The sequence below is a fragment of the Uranotaenia lowii genome, chromosome 3 (genome assembly GCF_029784155.1).
Source record: "Uranotaenia lowii strain MFRU-FL chromosome 3, ASM2978415v1, whole genome shotgun sequence".
Classification (NCBI taxonomy): Eukaryota; Metazoa; Arthropoda; class Insecta; order Diptera; family Culicidae; genus Uranotaenia; species Uranotaenia lowii.
In genome coordinates, this window is record NC_073693.1 from 201,471,178 (window position 1) to 201,498,427 (window position 27,250).

Below are 27,250 nucleotides of genomic sequence, written 5' to 3' on the forward strand. Positions count from 1 at the left end.
AATATAAAAATGTTGCGAAGACATCAAATGTCTATCGTTTACCGTTTGTCCGCAAATAATTTTGATCGCTTATTAGGTTCATTTACCCCTGTGTGCGGCGGTCAGGGTTATGTTCGACCTAAACCCAATGTTTACTTTTACGACCACCAGCCGGGGCCGATTTCGCTTTCGTTGGACCACTACAGCTGGTTTTTTTTTGTTGGTGAGCAGTTTAGAGAAATTAACTCTGGGTTTGTGTTCCTCCCAGAGGGTTTGCCAAAAATTCAATGAAATAAATCTGATCCGTCATCTGAACATTGGCAAATAAATACTTTGATACTTTGATGGGGGTTGCGACTTTTTTTTAAGCGGCTTTGTGAGAAAGTGTCAGCGTGAGCGTGATTTTGCGATTTACCATAAATCTCAAGAAATGCTATCTATTTGACCTATTCGCAAGGTATAATCCGAGCTACGATTGATGCGTGCTTGAGAGAATGTTTTAACCGGTTAGGTTGTACAAATTCAGTTTCGAAAGTAGCAGCAATGAAATCATTAAGCATTGTATGTTTTTTTTCGAAAAGACAACAAAGAATATTGCTACCACAATTTCAAATAAAGAAATAATCATCTTATTACTCGTAGGTGAGCTAGAAGCATTTTCGTGAGACTAAAAAAATTGTGATATTTTTTAAATTACAAGAGACTTGATCCTTTACTAAAGGAGACTTGATCCCTTATTCAGAGTGTCCTGACCCTAGGCAAAGATATAATTAATTCCGAAAATAAACGGTCCCTTGATTATTTCTTACCATATTAGTTCTAATTTCACAGTTTGCAAGTGTCAGACAAAGAAAATTATAAAAATTTGCCTTCTCCCCTAATGTCATTGCATACTTTAAGGCGCAATTTTCTAGTTTTTAGATAAATACAGCATGTTTTAGCCCTTTTTAGCAGATATATACTCGGTAAACATTAGTTATTGATCAGATATTAATAATTTCATGATAATCAATGATCCAATCCATTCAGAAGAAAAAAACCTCTTTTTTGGACCTTTCGGGATCAATTATACCTATAACATTCATTTTAAAAACTTCTTCATAAAAAATTTGAGAGTTTAATATTGCTTTGAAAATATAACATGAAATTCATATTATACTCTTATGATCGACATATTGGAATAAATATTTTTTAAATATTTTTTTTCATGTGAGAAACATTTTAAAGTGATAAGAAAGATCTTCAAATCACATTTTGTAAAATGTGAAACATAGTTCAATAACTCGAAAATTAAAATTCCCAAAATTTGTTAGGATAACAACACTGTTGTTTTGTTTTTTTTGGCAAATTTTTCTAGAACATTTGAATTATTATTTTTATTCTTCTAAAATCTTTAGTTCTGAACTAAAAAAAATATATCATTAAAAATATGAACTGCATTCTACATAAAAAAAATTGATACAATAGAATAGAATATCAAATTTGGCTTAAAAATAATTCATTAAATTAAAATATTAAAATTGATTCCAAAAAATCACTTATTGTTTTTTTCTTTCAAATTTTTATTATTTTTCATAAACATTAACTGAATGAGTTGCCATTTGAGGGAAATATCTAAGCTAACCTTTTTCCCAGTATCGTCTCCAGTCACTTCTATCTATCTTTTTCATAAAAATAATAAAAAATCGTTTATATAATTAATTATTATTTAATTATTTTAAAAAATGGCATCAACTTTCAATCCCTAAATGCCCAACCCTGCTTTTAGACGGGGTTTTGTAAAATTGGAATAAAACCGAAAAAAATATTTGTGAGGAATGATTGAAAAGATCTTTTTTTTACAATCCGCAATTATGGAAGGTGCTTGACAGATAGGGTTGAAATTCTTAAGCTGAACGAGTCGAATACTTAAATTTTTTCATTTTTTAAGTCTCCGAAAACATAGGTACATTTTTTATTGGTCTTAAAAATTATAGATATGTAGCTTTTGGTGATACAGGCAATCTAGAATGAAATTTTTGTCGAATAAATAGAAACAAATGTCACCCAAGTACCCACCCCTGGCTTGTGATATATGTCAGTTGGCAAGTCAGTTACCTTCTGAGCAGATGTTAGTGATCTCGAGCCCAAGAGTAAACTTCGAACTCAGTTGTACCGAATAATTTCGTTGACTGTCCGCCAAATGCAACGTTGGCGGATTACAATTACAATTTTCGGCTTCTTTGTTAAGTTCATACTTTGCACTACTATTATTTTGATCACCGGTAAAAAAATATTTTATCCTAAAATCATTGAGCAATGCATAAACACTCAAAAAAAAAATCCATTGTATCCTCCTTTTTTATTACACACACACAGATTTTTTTTTTGCTATTGAATGTAACTTATGTTCCACTTGCAATATTTTAATCAAGGCCGTGCGAAAGGGGGGGGGGGGGGGGGGGAGGTTCGTATTCAAACATTAAACTTGACATAAAACCATAACTCGTCTTGAGAATGAATTTTTATTGAGAAGTGTAACTAAACAAGAACAGAGTTTGAAATGAATAATTTTAACTTAAAAATTAATTAATACTTCTCACGATGGTCCACAGTCATCAATGATTGAATTCACTTAAAACTGACCCATTTTAAAACTCCATATCACAAAAACTAAATGAGATAGTCCAAATTTGTCAAATGATTCGAGTTCAGAATGCTTAAATCTACCAAACCAATCATTAAAACATAAGCACCAAAAGTCTTTTCCCTTGAGTTATAAAATAAATTCTTTAAATAAGTTTTTATAATGTTAAGAAGTGTTTTTTTAGAAAATATCCTTCTTAAATGGACAAAACTTAAATTTTTGATCTTCATATTTTGTTTAATTTTTCAAATGTATTTACCGAATTTATAATTAAATTTTTTTTCCAAATTTCAAATAAATTTACTGTTTTTTAAAGTTAAACTATTTAAATTTTTGGAAATATTTTTTATACATAAGTAATTCTGCATTTTTGGTGTTTTTTATACATGAACAATTTTTTTGTTATCAAAAATTCACATTTGAAATCGCGATTAATTTTTTTTTCAAATTCAAAATGCTACAGCGGAATTTTTCAATCAACTCTTTATTTGAAAATGAAGAAAAAAAATGTAAACTAAGATGAATAATAAAAACAATTATTATCATGTTCCAAACAACTAATCATGATAAATTTTTACCTGTTCTGACGTTTATTTTAGAATTAATTTTTTTTTTAAATCTATGTATTTGGAATATTTATTTCAAATTTTAAAGCTAGACTGCTTACAAATTATTTTGAAGCAAATTTCTAGTTCATAATAAGAAACATCATTTTGAAAAATTTATCAATGACTTATCGAAAATATCGTTGATTTGAAGCTTTCATTATGGTTTGTTTTGGAAGTTTTGATTTATTTTATTCGTAAAATTTATATTTTTTTTGAGTTTGTGTGACAACTATGATTAAGAAAATGATGTAATCAATTTCCTTATTTATTGTGTATTTTTGTTTTTGGTATTGTTTTTATTTTTAGCTAAATTTGAATTTCGAAAACCCCCTCATGAACGAATCCTTCGCACGGGCCTGATTTTAATATACATAATTTAATTAAAATGGTTGAAACTACCAGCATAGCATACCATCTCGCGTGGCTGATAAGGGCATTCAAACCCCGTTTCTTATTCCAATATCTTATCATTTATAACTTTGTAGTAGAAAGCTTTAATTCATTAACATTTTAATTTAGAGATTCTGTTCGCACGATTTTTGAAGATATATATTTTAACAAAGTGGTTTGAACCCTTGCTTGGATTTTTATGTTTTATTTTTTTACTTTGAATATCAATAAACTTTTTTCAAGCCCTGTGTCAAAAGCCTATGAAGTACCCTTGAACTGGTTTTTTTTTTTAAAGAAAACACATATTTAGGATCTCAGTAAAACTTAATGTTTCTTTGAAGAGATCTAAACTTTACATAACACTAAAGCGTATTGGGGCTTGTGATATAGCTCAGTTGGCAAGTCTGTTGTCTCCTGAGCCGATGTCCGCGAGTTCGAGCCCAAAAGTAAACATCGAACACAGTTGTACCGGATAGTTTTTCAATAACGATCCGCCAACTGCAACGTTGATAAAGTCGCGAATGCCATAAAGATGGTAAAACGACTATAATCGAAACAAAAAAAAAAACTAAAGCGTACATCTTTCAAGGATATAATGGCTAGCATCTTACTAATGCTAACAACACCAGCCCACAGAAAGAGTTCTATGTATGCCGTGACAGAGAACCGATCTCATGACCTCTGGCTTAGAAGACTTAAACGCTATCCTCTAAGCCACGGTCGGCGGCGGGAGCGGATTGATAAGATGCATATATTTATTTATCGGCCAATTTATAAATTTTTACACCTCGAATTACTATTTTTTTTTATATTTTTACTGACGAAAAATGGAATAAAAATTTTCTAAGCGATTCATTGAGACTTGAATTAGCCCAAATTTAAATTTTAAATGGAAATTTTTCATCCTTTAATCACTACAGATGCACTGATAGTTAAAAACAAAATATCTTTGGATTTAAGATATTTCTTAGTTCTTCCAGTACATTTCATGTGAACAATCCGCAAACCTAACTTGCACCCTAGATGAAATATTCGATGTTAAACAAAATATGAAAACAAACCAGCTCACTTGGTTGAATAAATTTAAAAAATCAAAGCAAACGAAGGATTCCCTTGAATTGACCGTGGTACCGTAGTTAAATTGAAGTGAATATATCGATTGCTTTGATTCAATGGTTTGACTCCGAAAGGCGTATAATCGTAAGGTGAATAAAAAAAATCGTAAAAATCTGATTCGCATATAAATTGTAATGTATGATTAAGCATTCTAGAAAGATCCCGGTCTGGCCCATTTGCCCAGAAATCGAGGAAAAATGTCCGGATTTAGCCGAAATTTGAGCAAAATCCAAACCAAAACTACATTTTTCTTTACAAAATGTAGAATTTTTAAAGCTTGATTCATCGAAATACATGTGCTAACAATTTTAGACATTTAAAATTTGCATTCGCTGATGTGACTGAATAAAAAATAATTTTTCATGTGTTCATCTTTCACTTTCTCTCATGAATTTGCATGATAAAAGCCTGGATTCTGATCAGTTTTTCCGGATATTGCCCGGTTTTATAAATGAAAATTTTAAAATCCAATGCCTGGATTTTGTCAGGTTTTTGGGGAAAAATGCCCGGGTTTGCCCGTCCTGAATACGCTCAGAAAAATCTGGAAAGCTTAGGTATGACGTATATAATAATTATAAATTTTCTTAATAATAATTATAAATAACTAATGAAAAAAGAAAAGTCATGGACTGAATATTCCTATTTGGAATATTCAAAGAAAAAGAAGTATATGATATGATGCTGACAACCCGATAAATACTTGATTTCAAAAAGAGATTTTAGGCGCGTAATTCCTTTGAACAACCAGTTTGTTAGATTTGTGCGCTACGAGCATTCGAGTATCGTCAAACGGGGCAACATGCAAAAGCAGGGTTAGATGCAACATTTATCATTGAATGATAACAAATTGATGTTGACATAGTTTTCAACATCTTGAAAGAGTTTTTTGAAGTTTTTGATTCTCATAAAAAATTTAAAAAAATCGAGCAATAGATGTACACATTTTTACATTTTTCGATGCCGTAAAAAACTTTACCTCGTATGACGAATTGGCTTAATGATATCACCTTCAAACTTTATATTGCTTTCATTATCCAATACCAACACTGTTGGTGTATAAAATCAGAACAAAATCTCACAAATCGCGTTTTCATATGCCGGGATATGATTATTTTGCATTATGCGTTTGTTTACATTAAAATTTCATCCATCCTAAGATTTATTTACATTATTTAAGATAAAAGAACATTTTGAAGTAATTTTTACCCCTAAATGTATGCAGCAGAATAACACTTTTTCTTAAAGACATTTTTGACAGAAAAAAATGTAAAATTTAATTCGAACAAAACCAAAAATTACTGCAGCTGGTGCTTTATGCGTTATGACATCACAAATGTATCAAAAACTTTAAATTTTCAAACGTTTTCATTTGATTTCTTATTAATTACAGAGTTTGTTGCAACTTACCCCTTTTTCTTAGTAGGGTGAAAATCGCATGTTTTTGTAAATTTAAAAATAACTGGTAAACCCAATAATTTTTCTGACTTCGTCAATTTGGTGTCCCATCTACCTTAAAACTTTTGATGTATAAGAGGTATGATTATCTGTAAGCATTAAGATTTTAGAGGCCATTGAAGTTGAAAAGTGTTGCATGTTGCCCCAGTTGACGGTATGTTGTTTTTGTGCTCTTTGGTAACTGTTTGGGGTTTTATTGCATACTCGAAGGCGCTTACTGAGCTCACTGTAAGTTACGATTCAACGATGCCTTCATGAATACGAGATATTTAGGTAAGGTATTTCTTGGTAAACATACTTCATATACAGAAACTTAAAATTTGGTTGTTCTGATTAAATGACTCTCATAAAAAGAGTACATTTCGTAAAATTTCACAAGAAGAAGATTAATATAAACCTGGAGAAAACACTTCATGAAATTATTTTAAGCTCTAGCAAGCATATCCTGCCCTTTTTTAATATTTTCCAATGGATTCAGTTTTATTCTTTTGAATAGGTTATAACTTTTTACATGGGATACTTAGTTTCTACCAAATCATCTCAAATTTACACTGATGCTTGGTGGCCCAAAGGCCGATGGGCGATGCTGGCCCATGTTCAGGATCGCTCCTGATGGCTGAACCGGTAGCATCAGAATTTCTTTGATGAAATAATAAAAACATACGCACATTTTAAAACAACATTACAACGATTTAAGTGGACTGTATATCACCGAACTTTACAACTTAGAGCTAAAGCTAAGTTCATTTAGTATCCGGGCACTTTATTTCTGTGATAGCTACGTTAATAGAGCTCGGATATGCAAAACTATAAGAGCGTTGTGTTGGTTATGAAAAGGTCTATCTTACCTATTTTTGATAGATTTTTCAGTTAACGTGTGTTTGAGATATTTACGATGCAAAAAGACATGGCAAACATAATTTTGCACAAATTTGCTCCTTTTAGGCATTTTGCGCCTCGAAAATTCTTCATTGTTGACTTGAAAGCTCATGAACTGTTGGTTTTTTCTGATTTTTTTTTCGAACCAAATAACTGAATGCAGACTCCTTAAATAATGCAAAAAATCCATTTCAGGCAGCCAAAAAGTGTTGCCTGACTAGTAGACACCAAGTAAATGACTAATAATGATCAGTTCCAAAGATCGCAATCTGTGCATCCGGTTTTTACGCAATATGACAGATGTGTTTTGATGGGCAACAAAATTTATGTTAAAACCGGGTTTAAGAAATTAAATTCTTCGAGATGCCTACTCATGAAAATGTTCCAACCAGATTCCAATTGCTTTTTCCAGGTGAGTTTGTGTAAAATATCATGATTTTGCAAACGTTTTGCTTCTGTGGTAAAAAAAATAAATCAATACATGACTGAAAAAAGTGTGCAAAGATAAAAAAGAGATTATATGATAAAGTTAGAGTATTTCTTGAAATCATTGATAAATTTTTTTTTATATTTTTACATTAAAGATCATATTAACATCTTCATTTCCTCCATAGGAAGTTTTTCGATCAAATGAATAGTTTTTAAAATACCCACGTTTGTAACTGCCCGGATACTAAATGATCATAGTCTTAACTACAATGACTTCCGACAAAATACTTTGCTCTTTTCAGACCTCTGATAACGGCCATACAGGCCTCTGACACTGGCCCCAAGGGCCGCTGAGTTGTTACCGTATCCGATGGTGGTTGCTTGGCCCAAAGGCATAAAAACTAATCAAAGCAAAATGTTCATTTTTGCAGCGGCCTCATGGGCATATTCTCGATATTTGCATTTAGGAACACTCCCCCCTATTGGATTTTGTATACCGTTTAGCGGTGGAACATGTTTGTAAATAGAAAATTGATAAGGTTGTCAGTTTTTATTAAAGGAAATCACTTGAGTTCAAATAACCAATAACCAAAGGTTATATTAGCCCATATTTGGTTAAACCTTTCACAAATCATAGTCGCAGATGAATGAAGAAAACATCCTTCGTCCGCATTCAATAGTGGCGTCATTTTATTCAATTTGCAAACTTCTCCAATTTGCAGTCATTTCTTGTCTCCTCTCGTTTACATGGAACGAATCGATTCCAATGGTTCATCACAATGGAATTGCTTGTAATACATCAACGATCATCAATGTTGGGGTCAAAATAGTTTGACATTCGGTCCTTAGCATTTAGACAAACAATGTTCACGGCACTTTGTGGTATTACTCAAAGCCGGGTTAAGGTGGTTCAACCATAATGCCTAATCACAAATCTTCATCTTTGTTTGACGAAGCACCCTTTTGGATATCATAAAAGAAAGAAATAAAAACCTGTTGATTCAAAAGAAGATGCTCCACGCACGTCTGATCCGATAAGGCACGATAAGATCGCTCGAAACACCGTGGCGAAATACAAAAACAACCACACCTTCCCACCTGATGGGGCAAGTATCACTTTCACCTTCAACAGGCAGGCGTGATTGCAAAATGATGGATATACTCACTTTCAATCATTATATGTTAAACTGTTCGTTTTCATACACATTCCGTCGTCGGCAAGAAGAAGCAAACAGATCCTACAGACCTATACCTAAACCGCAAAAAATAAGTATCAATTGGCGGGGTTTGTCTCCAGCTGGATGGCGGTGGCGTTTCAAATTTCTCATTCCAAACGAAAGATCTCCACGCCCTCTCGTGCCAACCTGGCCGTGCCAAAGATGCCAATGATGCCGATCGGATCTCCTCCAAGGAGGCAGTTTTCAAAACGTCGTCGCCCATCATTATTGTTATGTTATTATCAACCTCATCACGATCATTAGTAGATGTTCGTTCTTCTTTAGTCTGACATTACGCGTGTCGAATCAGCGACCCGTAGATACAAACTTATTGTGTTGAGCCCCACACAAGAGAGTTGGTACCGATACATCAATCTCTGCACTTTTCCTGAGGCTTTAACTGTTTTGTTCGCGTGTCAGCGCAACAAAACTAGAGTTCACTCTTCTTCTTCCCGGTTGCCCTCAGGTCTTCAGGTTTCCAAAGCCGATGATGGCCTATCTATCTCTATATTGTCAAATATTAACATCATATTTACTACGGTTTCACCGTGTCTGATGGTGTGTTTCCTTTCTTTCGAGATGCTACATATTTGGGCGCGAGATGAAACCATTATGCAGCGGGAAAATCTATAACAAACAAACAACGAAACCGGGCACAGATGGTGGAATTGGAAGGAGCAGAAAGATTAGGCAGTGATGCCATTTCTTCTGGAAACGCTAAAAAAAATAACTTATATTGTGAACGTTGTTGATTTATATAGGGGAGAGTGGGGTAAGTCACTCTGAACATCTCAGATGTGTGTTGAGATAAAAATCTCAATCCAACTGCCATCGTCGTAGCTTTGCGTAAGCATATTTTTCTATATGTTGTTGAATTAAATATGCATCCTATGCTTGTTTTATTTATCACGTATTTGAATCTATTCGATCATACACAACTCTCTTTTTTTTATTTCATCATCTGAAATTGCTTTAAAGTCACGAAATGAATTTTTAAATAACTGTTTTGGGTCAACTCATAAACTTCGCATGTTGTTTGGTCAATTAGGATTTAGTGGCCCACGAATCCCCACCATTTTCCAAGATCCAAAAAATATAGCTTTTTTAAAAAAAAAACAGACAGGACTTGGAGAAAATAACTTATTAAAAATTAGAAAAAAAAAATGCATAATAATACGTTAGAAATGAAAAAAAACCATACCATTTTTTATTTTAATTCTATCTCTCATAATAAAGAAGTTATGGAACATAGAAAAAATGGCCCATGATTCCCCAATCTCCCATACAGTACGCGAAAAAAAATAAAGTACGCATTCGCTATCAAAATTTATCCCTGTATCTTATTTCACATAATGAATATGAACTCAAAACATTCAAATGAGTAGTATTTAGTTTTTTTTAACACTAACGACTGGTGCATTTTTTTTTGTCAAAAATTACATATGTTACTCACACTTAAGCGTAGTTGTGGTAAAAGTCAGTTTTCGCTCGGAGAAAATGCTTAGTAACCTTACCGAATCGCTATTTCTATGCTTGTTTATTTGTTCCATCTTCTTATAATTCAAAATGGATTCAGTTTCTTGTAAAACCCATCAGAACTAAAGGTATTATTATTTGTTCATTATTTTTTTCTGATACCTGTGTTTCAATAACTGATATTGGATCATTTTTGTCGTCTTTGGGAATCCAGGAAATTTGGGAATCCAGCAGGGTCGGACTAAACCATGGGGTGGTCCTAGACAGTTTTCTTCTGGGAAGGGGGGGCTGTGGTAATTGGGGGTCGCTATGAACAGATTTTTTTCATATACCATCCCTGATAATACATTATTTTTCAAACAAACAAAGAAACTTTTTCGTAAAATGAATTTTCAGGTATCTTTAAACAATAATTGTTAATACATCACGTGCCAATTATTGCGGAAGAGTAAATCGATTTGATTTACTCTCCATCATTTTTTTTTCGAGGGATTTAACAGCAAGCTGTCACTCTTCCCCACTAAATCAAGGCCTGAAAACTTTGATAAGAGATGTTAAATGCTAAATTCAATTGTTAATTCATTTAATCACTCTTCAACCAACTAAAATTTTCTGTTGAAAACAAATCCAAAGAAACATATTTAAATTCTTTTAATTTGATCATTGATAGCTTGGTAAATGGTTTGTCAAAATCAGGTTCCATAATTCCCTTGTGACAATTGGGAAGTAAAATTGAGTTTTTAAGCTTTAAAGTTAAATAAAAAAAAAATTAAAAAAAAGAATCAAGTTCAAATTCAAGTAACAACAACAGCCAAAGCTGGAATGGCGAAATGTATAATTCATAACCCAAATGTTCATTTCAATTTCTTTTTTTTACAACCCAAATAGATTCTTTTTACATAGGGGAGAATGGAGATACTTGCTCCCCTTTTCTTATTTTCATAATTTTTTTTTTTTGGAAAAAATTAGCAACTCGCTGTCTTTTGCATTTTCTGAAAGCATGTAATTTCAAGTAATACATAAACCCGTAGATGAACTAGAAGCATTTTCGTGAGACGAAAAATATTGTGATATTTTTCAAATTAAAGGATTAAAAGAGACCTGACTTGACATAAATTCAAAAATGAAAGGTCCGTTGACTATTTTTTCAATATAACATAGATTCATTACATCATTACATAGATTTAAAGTATCAGACAAGAGAATTCTAAAAGTTTTTCCACTACCCTAGAGTTATTGGATACTTCAAGGCGAATTTTTCTAGTTTTTAGATAAATAGGTTAAAAACACTATATATTGAACACTATCTTTAGGATTAAGAAAATGTGTGGCCAATAAAAATTAACGAAAGGGGATAAATTAAGCTTGATCCACAACTTCGAATTGATATGATTTTTTCGTGCAAATTCATTTTAAAAACCATCATTTTAAGCCTTTTTACTCAAAATCGTTTGGGCCACAACTTTTGAACGCCATGATTCTAATATAGAACAGGCGGTGTTCTAATTATTGAACACATAAACAATGGGAAACATAGTAAACATTTAGGGGTATTTCATTTAATAGAATACATTTCAGGGGCAATTTGGATTAAGCTAGCAACCAAGAAACAGTTTGTTTATATTTCTAAGCACCAACCGATATTTGTTCAACTGGTACATGCATTTCTTTACGGAACGAGTACTACATTGGCGTTTTCGGTGATGCGATGAATGAACAATCTAAATTATACTATTTTAAGAAAACACAGATATTTAAAGCTGACACTCTTCCAAAAATCATCTCATAGCATAGCATAGGGTGACAACACACATCTTGCATTGGCTGATACACGAGGTACAACTAAAGATCAATCGCGACACGAGATGCCAAAACAAGTATCTGGACTCAATACTCGTTTCAAGTGCTGATATTGAGTATTAGTGTGGTACCAAAATGCACACCGCGGCAAGTCAATGTAATCATAGAAGGGATGGTCTGAAACAGCTAAATAAACTTTTCAGGTGCAGAGAACTCATACGACCCTACATACAGATGCTGTTTTCAGACAGGAGAGGGGAGGGTTTTTTTATGTTTACGGGAAATCCTATTTGGCAAATAGGATTGATGAAAAATAATGTCATGATTTACAAATAAATACAAAACTTAATAAATAAATACAAAAACAATGGAACGAGCTAACCGATTTTGTCATGTACTCAGGCTTCATTGGCGCCTATCTGAGATGTGGAACCTACTGACCACCTTTCGAAAAACTAAGGCCAATCCACGCACATTGGATAACACTTTTTTCTACAAATTTTCACTATTTTCAAATAAATTAGCTCGGGTACTTTTCACACCTTGAACTTTTGCTTGGTATCAACGATCCACCTACCGCGGCCCTTCCTGGCCAATGGCATTGCGGTTGCACTTCGTGATTAGTTCCTAAAATCAGGAGAGCCCTTTTTGCTCCCTTTTCGATGTTTCCATTTGTGTGCTGTCTTCAACTGGGGTATTTTGTACTGAAAAAAAAAACGATTTACACTTGATTTTCAATGATTTTCGAATCTTTTTCACAAGCTTGAAATGAAGAGCTCGGAAAAAAACATGTCAGTTTCTTGTCACAGACTACTTAGATTCCACTATTGAAAACATTCTTGTTGTTTATACTTATTCAAGATCATTATTAATCAAACCCGCGAGTAAACAAACAAATTTCGAGCTGCTTTCAAGTTTCATAACTTTGAAAAAATCTTTCAATGATTTTCGAATCTTTTTCACAAGCTTGAAATGAAGAGCTCGAAAAAAAAACACTCTTCCAAAAATCATCTCAAAAGAAATATTTGAAAACAGTAAAAACATTATCAAATAATTTTATCGACGTTTAATCCAATTTTCCTCCAAATCAAGGAAAGGTTGGTATATTAATTCTTGTTTTGAAGAATGTGGTTTTAAGAATCCGAAGTTTTTAATGAAAATTTGAACAGAGGTAGAAAATGCTTCAATAGTGGCACAACATTTTTTTTAAAATTTTTTTTACTGTATATTGTTTTTTTAATTGGTTAATGTTTCTTCTAGTGTTCCAAATCTGGTACTTGTTAAATAGCTCGTGCATCTACCCTACAGTATTTTGAGTCGTATTTAACTGAAAATAACTGGATAAACATTGGACAAATATTAGTAAATTCGTTTTAACCAATGATCACGATCCATTCAAAAGAAAAAATACTAGAGTTTGTTTTGATTAGGTCGTATGAGCCACTTGAGATGTTTCGAGAAAGTCACGGTTGAAGTTTTTAATCACCTTTAAAATTCTCATTTTAAGAATATTGCTCAAAAACGCTTGTAGAACCGGTAGTCAATTCAAAGATAGAAGAAGAATACGCTGGACTACTTAAATATGCATTAGGAACATTCTTGGTAGTGCACAAGAACTTGCGACCTTTTGTATTACTGATTTGGCGTTAACGTCTTTTTGTAAATCGATAAGTTCTATCTTTAAAATCGATTGATTTGATCTAATCCTTCGCAATTTCATTTGGAATTGCTTGTAAAGTAACGCTTAAAGTAATAGGAAATAGAACGACGAAGAAATACCTGGAAGTAAGCCACTCAATGAGATCCGACATCGTTGATGGATTGGACTGTCCACTGGAAATGTGGCTTGACATTGCACAGTGGTGCAGAACATCAATCTAGCTGTACGAAATTAATAGCGCCCAGGGATGAAGAGATAGACATTTGATGTCTTCAGCAACATTGTTCAGTTTTACAAGGGGCATATTCTAGTATCAAAATTTTTGCCGAGGGGTCCACCGATAGCGAGATAAAAATGCTAACTTTTTTGGTTTTCAAATTAGGGCATTGATGTTTTCGACAAAGTTGTTTATCTGATCAAAATACATAAGTTTGTTGAATATGTCAAAGTCCTGTCACATGACCCTCAGAAGTTACAGTCAAAGTAAAAAAAATCTCTTGAGAAAACAGTTTTTTGAACCTGACACGTTGTATATTGGATAAAATGGTTCGCTGTCTTTGAAACAAAGTTGTAACAAGCCACGATCTACATTTGTCTCATACATTATGATGGGTTTAGAAGTTGCTGAAGCTCTATAGAAAGCATTTAGTGTATTTTATTGGCAATTTTGGAAGGCTCATCCATCAAAAAGTGCACATTTTCGCAACATCCCCTTTTTTGTGATTATTTTTGATGATAAGCGGAACCATTTCCATTTGAAATTAGCGCGGAAATCGGTGGAACTAGTAGAGATTTGAATGGTTGAAAATACACATTTTATGTAAAAATGACCTATTTTACTTATAGAAAAAACGTTAAAACATTTAATTTGTTCATAAAGTGTTGCAGTTTTCTTTTATATATTTTGTTTTATTAAAAGACATTTCAATTCAATTTTTCAAATCATTCAAACCCCAAAAGATTAATGGAACTTATCTGTTAAATTTGGTAGAGCACTAAATTAGTATTTGAATTATAGAATTTTGCCATTACAATATAACTGCTATAACTGGTTCCAACTAACTGTATCCAAGTAACCAATCTTACAAGCAATTTGCTTTTGTCTTTTCGTTGAGTCATTTTAATCAAACAAAATATATATATAAGAAAACTGCAACACTTCATGAACAAATTAAATGTTTTCACGTTTTTTCTATAAGTAAAATAGGTCATTTTTACATAAAATGTGTATTTTCAATCATTCAAATCTCTACTAGTTCCACCGATTTCCGCGCTAATTTCAAATGGAAATGGTTCCGCTTATCATCAAAAATAATCACAAAAAAGGGGATGTTGCGAAAATGTGCACTTTTTGATGGATGAGCCTTCCAAAATTGCCAATAAAATACACTAAATGCTTTCTATAGAGCTTCAGCAACTTCTAAACCCATCATAATGTATGAGACAAATGTAGATCGTGGCTTGTTACAACTTTGTTTCAAAGACAGCGAACCATTTTATCCAATATACAACGTGTCAGGTTCAAAAAACTGTTTTCTCAAGAGATTTTTTTTACTTTGACTGTAACTTCTGAGGGTCATGTGACAGGACTTTGACATATTCAACAAACTTATGTATTTTGATCAGATAAACAACTTTGTCGAAGACATCAATGCCCTAATTTGAAAACCAAAAAAGTTAGCATTTTTATCTCGCTATCGGTGGACCCCTCGGCAAAAATTTTGATACTAGAATATGCCCCTTGTAAAACTGAACAATGTTGCTGAAGACATCAAATGTCTATCTCTTCATCCCTGGGCGCTATTAATTTCGTACAGCTAGATTGATGTTCTGCACCACTGTGCATTGCTGGCCACTATCTGTGTTTCCGCCGACCGTTCATTGCGTGCGTGGTACGTACCTATCGCTAGCACCTTCTTGAAATTAGAAAATTGGAATTCATTTTCACAGTCACAATAAAAACCTATTTATTTTACTTACCAGCAACAATTTATGGTCATCCATCATATTAGGAAATCTAAAATTACTTCAGCAAACGATTTTCTTTTGATATTCTTAAATTTTACTTGTAATTTCAGCACTTTTCACAGAAAATTTTGTAAACATACACAAAGGACGCATAAACCAACTAGCCAAAAAGATATTATGTGTCCTTTGTTTTGCACGACAAACCAGTGCAGTGCAAAACGTCGCAAAAACCAAATTACACTCGAAAATGAAAAAGTCATCATACGTCTTAATTTAAAATCATTTTTCCAAAGTTACTCATTCATTAAATTAAACCAAGTTTTAACCTGACATAGGATGCATGTTTTTTAATCGTTTGCAGCCAATATCCCAATTTTGTTTATATTGGTTTTTACGACCTAATCAAAACAAACTCTAGAATACATATTTTTAGACTCTAGAGATCAATCAATTGCCCAGTAGGGTAATTATTCCCTTTTGCTCAGAAGATCACCTTTTCACCCTTATTCTCGTTTTCGATCGAATGACATTCGTTCAAAAGTTAGGCTATTTCGTATTCTTATTTTCGTTCGAACGAATGAGAACAATTCGATCTTTCAGCAACCAAATATCCTACCTCTACTTAAACTCGTGCCTCCAAAGTTCGAATTTTGCTGAACAAAGGTTCCAAAGGGAATTGGTACCGAATTTTCTCTAATGTGAGCATGAAAGTTCCAAGAAATTCCTCAAATAGCCTTTTTTGTGACATGTCATTCGTATCAGAATAAAAGTTACAAATAGGGTCTCAAACAGCTTTCTCTAGACTCGAAGTTCCAAGAAGTTCCTCAAATAGTCTTTTTTGAGACATGTCCGCCATTTCATGAATATGAAATGTGAACAAACATTACAAAAGGACATATAATCAAAACATCATTTTTTGGGTTTGAAATTGTTGAAATGTTTAATTTATATTGAAACTTCAACTCAGAACAACTCAAAAGTTAATTGTTTTTTGCAAAGAGTAAATGTTTTGAGTTTAAAAAATTTCGTTCAACTGTGTTTACTTGCCACGAATTTTCACACATTGAAAGTCAGTTGAAGCAATTCATCAATTCAATATCAAGGTAAACTCAAGAATTTGTAAAATTTCATGCTTAACAGTTATAAACATGGAATTCCGATTTTTTAAACCGAAATTATTTTAACGGGTGTTTGATTTATATGCCGTTCCTTAATGTTTCTGAGTAATAATCAACTTGCGTCTTTTCTGCTGGTCGCTTGATGCCCTTGCGGATATTCTAGGAAAACTTATTACCCCTCCGAATTTTAGCTGCCGGTGAGGCAACATCTAGGCGTGGCGTCATGGCAGCGTGTTCGGCTATCATCTCGAAGGGTCGCGGTTCAAATCTGGTATCAGGATAATTTTTTTTCCTTAGGTTGTGTGATTGCTTGAGTAAGCGAATCAAATAATTGTGTTGCATAACTGACGTGCATGCCGGCATGCCGATAAACCTGCAGCATCACATGGGCTGGTGGTGACCATAGTAAGAGAGGCGAAGAGAATTATTTTTTTTTGTTTTTGCTGATTAAACGTTTACTTGTGGGCTGAACAGAAAGCTGTTCAAATCTGTAATGAAACTTCAAAGTTTCAATAAGAACTTAAATTTTGTGCTGAATAAAACGAACTTCAGCACTTTGATTATGCTGATTAAGCTGTGTTCGACCTTTTTAACGAGACTTTTGGTTGCTTGGGTAGTTCGTACGAACAAAACGTTGCCTTCTCTTTTTCGTTCTAAAGTACTTTTCTTATGGGCCTATAAACGCGAGTCTGATTCTGCCATCTTGACCGTTCAAAGCAATTAGTGAAGTTTAATACAGGCTGTAGAAAACAAAATTTGTTCAAAATTACTAAATTGTTGTGAGTAAAACTTTGTTGTTAATTGTAAATTGTGGTGATTAAAAAGCACAAATCTGAATGATTTCTCGTTTTTTTTTCAATCGTATTCTTAGAACCTATCTATACTGACGAACAAGGGCAATTACAGAAAAAGATTGTGAAGCTAGACGGTTAAGAATTCTAAGTGGTTCAGAATAGTTTTTTGGGAACAGAACAAAAACAAACTTTTGATATAGAGTTCCCAAGCATATTTTTATTTCAAACTTTATTCGAAATCTTCCCTCTTCCTCTCGGCGGGTGAGATTTCAAGCATCAGTTGCGGAAACACTTTCACAACCACCGGAATAGCTTCTCATGTCTGGAAGCAACAAGCTTCTCGGTAGACCACCAAATAAACAACTTAGACCGTTTCGATGTCGATTGCCAGTTTTCTTCAATCCGGTTCCGATTCTAGAGTCAGCTCTCGCGACCGCGGCTTTCAACCTTACCCTTATTTTTCAATAATCATCGGCCACCCGACCTGTAATTTGTGCCTTGACTGCCACAGCTGGAAACGATGACAGTAAAGATTCGTTACCGTTCAGATGACTAGGGGCTTAGATTAGACCGATTATTCGACTCTCGGATCTCGACAAAACACAAATCCGCACCGTTCCTTCTTCCGTTTTGATGATAACGATCAATTTTCGACCGTGTCCCGATCAATCAGGTAAAATTTTTAAACTACATTAAGAGAAAAAACAATTGTTAACAGATTTTTTTTAAATAGAGACGTCATTTTGACAAATCAGGATGTTTTGACTTTTCGAACTCGATCGAAAGTATCTTTATGATACGCCGGAAACAAGAATAAGGGTGATTATTTACTTATCTAGATTGGGCACAACTCCAATCAAGATCTCGTCCCTCCCCCTTGCGGAATGAGAATGCCAAAAATGTTCCTGGTAGGATCTCCCAATATGGAATCACGGACGGCCCGTTTTTACTTAAAACTTTTCAGAGTTAATCTTGAGATTCATTTACAATTTTTTTTTATACGGGATTTTCATCCTCTGGGATGATTCATCCCTAATTCATTCACAACAGACATCATCGATATCTAGTATTTTAAGGAACCAGTTGTACTAGCGATTGCTACCGCTGATGATGAGAAGTTGTTTCTTGATAATATTATGGCTGTGAAAGCCAGAGGCACATCTAGGATGCCACATCCAACTGGAAGAATGTTTGAATGTGATTTTCTTCCAATTTAATTTAAAAAAAACCCAAGTTGTGACATAACAGTCAACGAAAAATCCTTAATCAATTATCCGATTATCGATTTTCATCATATTTGAAACACTGATAAGTTTGATTAATAAAGGATTATTTATTACATTGAAGAACTTCCCCACAAAGAATAGAGGAGGTGGTTTTTCCAAACAAAATCAATGTTAAATTTGGCACAATTCAAACAATTATCATGAAAATTTATATGCACACAGATTCAGATATAATCAGGTTATTTTTTGAATATGGAGATTCATATAAAAAATGTATGTTGAATACGGAACTGTTGAGTCATATACCTAAGGTTCATTTTTATTTGTTACTTCGAAAATATTCTTCTATATTGAACTATCTGATCCCGTATGAACTTAGTTTCGCATGCAATTATAAAAATGCGATAAAATAAGATGATGATTTTCAAACAAAGGTAAATAGTATTTACACTGAACAAAAAATAACTCTTCAGAGAGAGTATTCTTATTGAAATATTTGAAAACCACCCCCATTGACAACGTACCTGATTCCTTCCAAAACCAGTTCTTCAATTGGTATGTTAACCCGTATAATTTCCACAAAAATGTCACGAAACCTATTGCTGGTTCATGAAAATGATCCTTTTTCGTTGCATAATTCTTCGAAAATGAATACCCAAAATTCCTGTGTGAATAACAGTGCTCAAATTTTCCTAATCGATACGTTAACTTTGAACTCATAATTTCAAAATACGGATCGATTTGTCTTTCTTAAAAGAAAAAACCCCGTGTGCTTATTTTTACATCCATATAATAGCCCCTCTCTTGAAACCCTGATGTATAATTTTTAATTCCAAACCGATGCATAATAACGTCAATATTGTCGTAATACATAAACAATCAAAATGGATGACCCCTTTTGCAGATCATTTACACCGAATTTGAAACCTGAAAACGATTGCCGTCCTTTAAACTTTCCGTGTCTAAATCTAATCAATAATAACGTCAAAAACAGTGATGAGGTAATATGGACGACCACTTTGGCGGACTCCTGCCCTGAAATTGAATAATTGGAATCATTTGCTCGTTCCTAAAAATCCCGTGTGCCAATTTTCATCTCAATCCGGTATATAATAAGTAAATTATCGCAAAAACAGTGAACATGTAATATGGACGACCCCTTTGGCCAACCGCTTTTAAAAAATGGATGCCCATCTTTAATCTTTTTTACATGCGTGAAATTTCATTGCAATCCAATCTACAATAACGTCAGTATCGCAAAAACAGTCAACGGGTAATATGGACGACCCCTTTTGCCGACCATTTTCACCAAATATGATAGCTAAAATCGGTTTCCCGTCCCTGAAAGCTTCCGTGTGTCAATTTTCATCTTAATGCAATGTATAGTAAAGTCAATATAGCAAAAACAAATTTTAAGGTAATATGGACGACCCATTTTTTTGACCCCTGACCCAAAATTGGATACTTGGAATCAATTGCTCGTTCCAAAAAACTTTCGTGTTCCATTTCCAACTCAATCCGGTGTATTATAACTAAATTATCGCAAAAACAGAGAACAGGTAAAATGGACGACCCTTTTAGACGACCCTTATACCAAAATTTCGAACCTGAATGCAATAGAGCTTCCCTCAAAACTTCTATGTGAAAGTTTTCATCTAAATCCGTAGTATAATAACGCCAATACCGCAAAAACATTAAACAGTTGATAAGGGCGACTCGTCCCTAAAAATACTCATGTACAAATTTTCATCATGATCCGATGTTTAATAACGCCCATATCACTAAAACAATATTTGTCTTGTATGGAAGACCCTCTTCAAAATGGTTCATCCGAAAATCTGAGAATATTGTTTACCATTCCTGGTCCTAATGAGCATCCATGTCAAATTTCAGCCCTCTAGCGCTCAAGACGGCTGAGCCTATAGAGGACAAACAAACAAACATACAGAATCAACTTCTTATAGAAATAGATTTTTTAAAAGATCTTGAAGGATAACATGAATTGAATTTAAGAACTTTTCTATTATTTGACAAAACTTCCGTTTACCAGAACGTTATCGTTACTCAACACTAATAAACATTGAATGCTTTAAAAATTAATAATGATTCATACAATTAAGGATAAAACGAAAAGTAAGAATGAACAAAAGGGTTAAAAACCTCTATAAATAAACGAAATCGAATCCAATCCAGGGTAAAACGAAGTTTATCGGATCAGATAGTTATTACTTATAATCTAATTTATTTTGAATAAAATCCAGACAAAATTGATAGGGGTCTGTGCAATCCATTTTTTAAATTTCGATTCTACATATTTCAACAAATGATTTATTTATTTTTTTTTTTTTGTACGAGTTTTTCATTCTCAGGGATAATTCATCCCTAGCCCGATTCAAAAATTAAAAAAAAAATTTGGATGTGCTTAACTCCTGCTGTTGCCTCAGAAACAGACGAAGTTTTATGATAAGTTCAAAACCTCACAACCTGGCACCACTGCACTAGCTAGCGTCAAAATAGTTCCTGTATTCTCATAATGTTCCTCGCTTGATCCAGCATCGAGCACACCTTGTCATCTAAAAACCAATCGACTTCGACAGCATGAATTTTCTAGGCCTCTTTTATCCAAAGCTAGTCATAGGAACCTTAACAAACCTTTACACCTCACACCCACTCACTTCCACCATTCTTCATCGATCAATGAGCCGCGAAATGTTGAAAGACGCAAACAAAACCGCGTGTTTGAAAAAACCCTCCTCGTCGTGCCGCGTTTCTTTCTTCATTTATTTCTATCAACGCGTAGGTATTAGAGGCAGAAAATCCAACGAAACGGTCCAGGAGACAGTGTTGGATTGATTTATGTTTTGTTTATGTTTATATTTCTTGGCATTTATCTTTCAGCCCAACCATTATGCTCACTCAGGTATTATTGAAGCGCCCAACAAATGGGGAAAGAAGAAGGTAGAAAAAAAAGTCCATGCCTTCGGGACACATGAAAGGGCACCTGGGCTGAGCTGAAGAATGGGTTGAATGATGGAAGGGGGTTTTCCGCTATTCTTTGACTCTTTCACGGACCCATTCGGAATAGATTCATTCCGGGAGGAAAGCTTTCCATTTCGTTTGTTTGATTGTTTCGTTTTAATGCGATTTGATGTGGGCTATTGTTTGGGCATATCCCATCTCAGAAGTTTAGGAACACGAGCACACCAAAAAAACTAAACATAAAACTTGCGGGAAGCGCTCGGAATAATCATAGTTGATTGGCGAAGAAATTGATTGTGGTGGCTGACTGGGGAAACCGTTTTAAAACTCATCAAATTTAATTCATTTCGTGGCAGCTCGCTCGCCCAGGGTGAAATGGGATTGTCGTTCCGTCGGTTAAATTCCGTGCCCAGGAAGCTCTCTTTCTCGTTACCATCCGCCATCGATTGCCAGAACTACTTCCATCCTCAACAATAATAATAATAACAATTCCAAATTAAAGAAAATGTTTGACTTAGGTTTCGTCGAGTGCCCAATGATTCTAGTTCTTAATAGAACAAACCTGGCTGGCTGGTGATTAAACGATTCTATTGAAATTTGCTGTTTCGATATTTTTGATTAGCTTGAATCAATAACAAGTGGAATGGGGAAGGTTCTTGGAGCGTGAAAGAAAATAATAAGTGAAGCACCAGCGAAGTCGTGCTTTATTCGAGAATAACTGTGAGAATTTTGATTGACCGTTAAATGGATGAGTGTTCTTAGGAAGTCGATCAATTAATGAGCTAACGGTACTTTCCGATCAGTAATAAACTTCGTTCTTTTTGTTAAAGAACATTTCATTCGATCTGGGAGGCGATGTCAATTCAAATTTCTTTCGATATAACTTCGAAATTTCAATGTCATTATGATTTCAATGAATTTAGGGGTCAAATAAATGAAAATGTCATGAATCAGTGATATTCTTTACAGTGCAGTACAGTTCATAAAATTGAACAGGCTAGCTTTTTTCAAATCCTTCATCTTACATCACGATCAGATAAACACAAGTCATAGTTTTTCAGATACAAGTTCTCTGTTTTAAGTAAAAAAATAGTTTCATTTTAATGCAAGTGTGCATGTCTCCAAATTTTCAACGCTGGCTTTTATCGCAGATACCAGATACCCAGACTGATCAGTGGCACTTGAATCCATACAACTACAAGTCGCCCAGAATCATACGCCATCTGTCGGGGCATCGTGAAACTACTGTGCTTCATCAAGAAAAAAAATTACATTTGATAATTAACAAGCCAAATGAAAGCCGTCTTGATTGAATCACCTATAAGTATTTGAAATTCTATCTCAAATATTTTCATTATCGTTTTTGTCTTCAATGTCAATTGTTTACTTTATTTTACTGTATCATAATAAGAGATGAATGTTATACAAACAATGACTGTTGATCGATTGAGATGAAAAAGAATACAAACGCAACGTTATAGCGGTCCTTTGTTCAGAGCCAATTAATTTGGGATTCAGTTTTGATTTCAAAATTAATTTATCCGGCTGAGTAACAGTATGAAAATTATTATGTCTGTTATAAATAATTAATTGAACTCGGAATTTTTCGTCTTAATCTGAAAGGTTGAATGCGACCAAAAAGACAAACTATATATAACGCTATGAAAAACTTGAATTCTAATTTATCTTAACTGTGTCTTGGCTCGTGCCTAGATAAGTTTGAGGAGTGAAATAAGTTATTGACATATATTGAATAATATTTAAATGTGATAAATGTATTGATAAGTTCTTAAATCCTTTTTGCCGCTGGAAGTGTTCGTGATATAATGCTGGTAATTTCACTAAAGTTAATAAATTTTTGGAAAAATAACCTCAGAAACGACCGTGTTTGTCGACCGGGTATTTTTCCCTGCTCAAATGTGCGTGAGAAATGTAAAAAAACAACTATAATGACCATTTCGCGTGAGCTTTCATTACGTCGTATGAAACATCTTGAAAATTCACAGAAAATTGCTTCAAAAGTTATCAAAACAACTTTGAAATTTGTATTTCACATATAGAATATGTTGTCCAGTTTAAGTCAATTTTTGTTTTGTTATAAAACTGTTTGTTAACATTTTGTTTCATACGACGTAATGAAAGCTCACGCGAGAATTTGGCATAATTCTGGACTGGACTGGAAAATTAACCTTAAAAGCGACCGTGTTTTTAGACTTTTTTCCCCATCTTAATCCGTACACGAGAGCAAGTGCGCGTAAGAAATGTCAAGTTAAAAATCTTTTCCAAATCTTCTCTTTGCTTCTGAAATTTTTTCACCTTTGACATTCCACCAAATTCTTTGATTCAAAGTTTTGTTAAAACCATATTTCGAAAGTAATGAGTTTACTAAATGGATCCATTCTTCAAAAACTATAATTTTGAATAAGGTTCATTTTAATGTTCCTTACTCGATGCCAAGTAAATAAGAAATAATTTCGCAGTAACTAAGCTTATATATCGATTTCAATGCTTTTCCACACCACCAAAACGAATTTTGAATGGTAAAAGAACAGAACTATCTTGATGCAAACGAAAGTCATTTTTATTTTCTTGTCGTTTTATGGAATGTCAAATATAGTATGTCTGTGTGAGTGAATTCATTTATACCGTATTCGTTTTCACCACCCGAAAGTTTTGCACCATCCACGCTGAAAACGAGCATGAATCGAGTTTTGCACTCTCCTTTGTAGGTGTGCGTGAAATCGGCAGTGTCAACAAAAAACATCAAGCTGTCAAAAATCCATTACAGCTGGTATTTTGTTTTCGTTTTACTTCGAAAATTGAAATGAAATTTACTTTAGTTGATCATTGTCTTTTAAACAATATGAAAATTTTAGCATGAATTTATGTATTATGTTGAATTGTTAAGATTTCAGATTTATTTTGCTTAGTAGATTCGCCTCTGGCTCTGATGAACTGCAATACCGGCTGATTCTGGGCGGTCTATGTTTGCTGCTGCTAGACTGCAGTTACCCCAGCTTGAAGGTTCCGGTATTTTGAACGTTTATTTCTCGCAAATCCTTCGTTCGAGTACCTATTTCCATTTAAGATTACAAAAAAAAAAAATCTTGGGTGCGGGTGTAGTATCGAACTACCGTTTTTGGAGGGCAACGGGTGGGAATCCGGGAATTGGCGCAACCGAGCATCGTCACTCTAAGGCACAGCTCGAAGCTTGCTGCTAGTAGAGTAGCTTCGATGCAGCTGAACGCTTCTTGCTGTGAAGACCAACTTATAGAACCCTCCCGAACAAAAATACTTTTCGGTTTGGGCGATTCCACCAGATCTTTGGGTTGGCCTTTTTGCACTCTGATTTGCTGCTCTTTTTCGGCATCGCCTGGAACCGATTGCAGCAAGCCTTCTGGACACATTTCTTCTTGGGAGCGTTGTTTGCTTTGGAACGTGCCATCCAGGTGAAATTCTCTGCCTCTGTTGGAAACGACACTGGTATTGAATCCGGAACAAGTTTCCGTTCTTCGGGATAAAAAGAGAAAAAAACATCTCGAACGCAATTTTTGCGGTATAGAAATAAACCAACCAGCTGATATTTGTTTACATCGGGAAGCACGTGTTTTCAAAATTCATGATAGTATTGGTGAGAGCGCAAGCAACACCAAATATTTTCAGAGTGTTCCACCGTCCACTTTATGGTGCACTACCAGTGCACTACTTATCGTGAAAACGAGCATGAAAACGATAAAAAGTGCACTACCGGTAGTGCACCGGTGCACCACCACTTGAAAACGAATTCTCTATTAGTGTTTTGATTTTGATGTGACGAATTCACGTTTGGTTTATTTTACCCATGGATAAAATCAATTACACATGCGATATTCAAAAAATGGTTCGAAATATAACCAAATTAATAATAATAAAAAAATAACTTAACAACTGAACAGGAAAAGCTAAGCTATTCTTACTAAACTGACTCGGATAATTGAGATTGTTTGTCAAGAATCATCATTATGTCAACCAACGCTCTTTGTTAGAAATTGTACTAAATTTGCAGGAAAATGCATCATCTCGAAGGCAAAAATATTTTTTCCTCAACTGCCTCTTCCAGTGTGCGGTAAAAGGGCTAGTTTGATATCCAAGTTATGTTAGATATTTCGAAAGGAAGACATTTCTCGAGTGTGACTAAATTTTTCATAGAAAGAGAAGTTTTAGGATTTATTGGAGAAAAAAGTAAATAAAAATCTGACACCGGTTTTTTGTTGTAGATGGTGACTTAATGGTATATTTCGTTGTTGCGATTTTCATTAAGCTTCTTCTGTTAACAGAACATTGCTTTACAAATTTTATAAATATCACCTCTACTTTTGAATTATTCAGTTTTCGTAAACCTCTATAAATGCGGCAATTCGGCTAGGTGAAGGGTTTTAAGAAACTCTAACTGATACAGATTGTTCAATAAAATTTTGTAAGAATCTCAGTCCATTCAACTGATTTAACGAAAACGGGTTAACGAAAACTTGCAGTTGAAAGTGATCTTCACAAATGAAGCCAAAGATGTCATAAAATGGTTATTTTTCAAACACAACGCAATAAGGAAGTGGTGCAGAAAATCTCAAGTTTTCATTCAATTTTCATTTATGTCGAAGTCGATGTATTTTTTTATAAGCTTTATGGTTTAATTCTAACCACATTTTGTTAATACGCTCCAATTCAAAAACGGTTCTTTAGTGTTTTCGAAATATATCGGTTTAATTTTTTCTATCAAAAGTAGGTAATCAAAAACGACCGTGTTCGTCGCTAGATGTAAAAAAACAAATAGCACAATGCAAATGTGTGTGTGATATATCGAGATTTTTCCTTTTGTGTATGTGGCCGTTAGTTTCACGATAACCCGTAGATAGCGCTGCGGAACAAGCGCCAAAATCAGCCTTCAGTGGTCAGTCTGGGTATCTGGTGTCTGCGCTTTTATGTAAGATGATTAACATACTTGTTTGGATCAGCAATTGGGATGATAAGCGGAAAAGTAAAATGAAAGATGTACTAGAACAACTATGCAGATTTTTTGTTAGCTGAATAGCAGTCCATTCATTTTCTTGCTAAGCATGAAATAATCTAATCTTAGAGATTTTTGGTTGCTGGATAAGGAATCTTTATATTTTGTCGAAAGAATCTGTATTGATGTTATAACTTTCAGTCGCGAAAATGTCTGGTTTTGAATCTCGTTAATTCTGAGCTCAAGTTCTGTCTATCCGATTAATATGCATAATGTTAATATGCCTCTTTCATAGTTTCCATAACCTTATTTCTGTACATCCGTGATTTTACTCTTTTCAAAACTTTATTTGTTATTCTATGAAGAATCATTAACACCACGTGTGGAATACCTTCTACTCAATTCGTAGTAAATGTTTCAAATATAAATTTCAATTGGTCCAATTCCAATTGGAATCATTCGAATGGTATGATTCCAGGAAGTTAACGTTGCCTATAAACTAAAATAAAAATCGTATAATATTTTTTCTGTTCTGGTTTAGTCACT

General features: G+C 33.9%; 1 protein-coding gene across 1 annotated transcript in view; it reads left to right on the top strand.

Annotated features, from left to right (window-relative positions):
- Positions 1-27,250, top strand: part of LOC129758233 (serine proteinase stubble) — a 617,997-nt gene that overhangs the window by 237,251 nt on the left and 353,496 nt on the right. The gene's annotated exons all lie outside the window — the stretch shown is intronic.